This window comes from Penaeus chinensis, chromosome 6, assembly GCF_019202785.1.
Source record: "Penaeus chinensis breed Huanghai No. 1 chromosome 6, ASM1920278v2, whole genome shotgun sequence".
NCBI lineage: Eukaryota > Metazoa > Arthropoda > Malacostraca > Decapoda > Penaeidae > Penaeus > Penaeus chinensis.
The window spans coordinates 35083167-35084599 of record NC_061824.1 but is presented as its reverse complement, the minus strand read 5'-3'; positions in this window follow the sequence as shown (position 1 = coordinate 35084599).

Here is a 1433-nt window from a genome sequence, read left to right as displayed (position 1 = left end):
ATACATACATACATAAAAAGTTTTGAGCCTGTCAGTTCCATATTTCGATTTTTCGTTTACCTTTGGAATCTAGATGAACCTTTTTAGATTGCCGGCAAAGTAACAAAATGATCTCTCAATCAATCAGTCTATTGTTTTCGTATGCTGATATCTTCAATTCTCTGGCTATTTCTATTCTTGACCCTCCATGACCAAGGGTGTGATTGATACAGCTCGATTAATTAGCTCGTTCTTCTATACAGTCAGTCACCTCGTAGATGTTTACGTCACGATGGCACTAAGTAAATACATGCTTCCCCTATACATTCAGATTCTGTACATGTGCAAGCCTAGATTAAATGGTTAATGGTTAATAGTTAGAACATATAAATGTGCTAGACATCAAAGGCCATATAGCACTGACTGACTGAATTAACGCAGGCCTCGCGCAGTTAAACGTATTGGCCTCATCTACCATATAACGGATTTTAAAATGTATACTAGACCCACAAACTCGCTCAAATCTAAAACGAACAATTTCGGTTTGAGTGCCATAAAATTATACTGACAAAAGTTTACATGATTTCCAGTAATACCGAAATGTTTAATCTTAAATAGATAATAGAACACGAAAGAAAGAGAAATAACAAATATCATTAAAATTTCATAAACACCATGATCTTCACCACCGTTTTCGTTATTCAAAGTGGTAAGCATTAACCTTCTCTGGTTCCATCCGGTACCACTCCTTATTAGTTGTTATAGACATAACAATCGTCCAGCTTACACCTGCCACTGTTCAGAGAAAAGGTACCGTCTTTGTGGGCTTGGTACTCAAGGTCCATGTATACTTAGGTAGACTTTGTTGATATCCTTCCAGGCATCAGGGGGGAGCCACAAATGTTGGATGAAAATTATCTTTGGCTTTAAATGCACGATTGTAGGCTTATGAATTACTTACGAAAACTGAAACATATATTCGAAACTACTACTGTTTATATAAATAGAGTATTTTCAAATTTTCCCTTTACATGTTGGTTTCAGATGATTCATTGGTGTAAATGGTTAATGGTTAAAACAAATAAATATGCAACGAAAATGCAATAAAGGAGAAATGTAGATGTAGTGACAATTCCAGTTTCTAAACAATTAACTTTAGAAATAAATCAGGAAAAGTCACAAACTATCCCCAACACTGGTAAATTGTGTTACACAATGATAGTCATTCCAAAACTCTTTGAGCATGTGGTTTGTACAAACTCAACATGAAAACCATTTTACGTGTTATTTTTGTTGCAAAAAATCATTCTAAATAGGATATCCTATAGTTTTTTTTTTTTTATCAATATGATTATAAATAATAGGTATTTATCGTTACACCAGAGCAAGGTTCAATTTACTTTTATTCTTTTCCAATGAAGAAAAAAAACATTTGGGATTAAGAACACATCAAG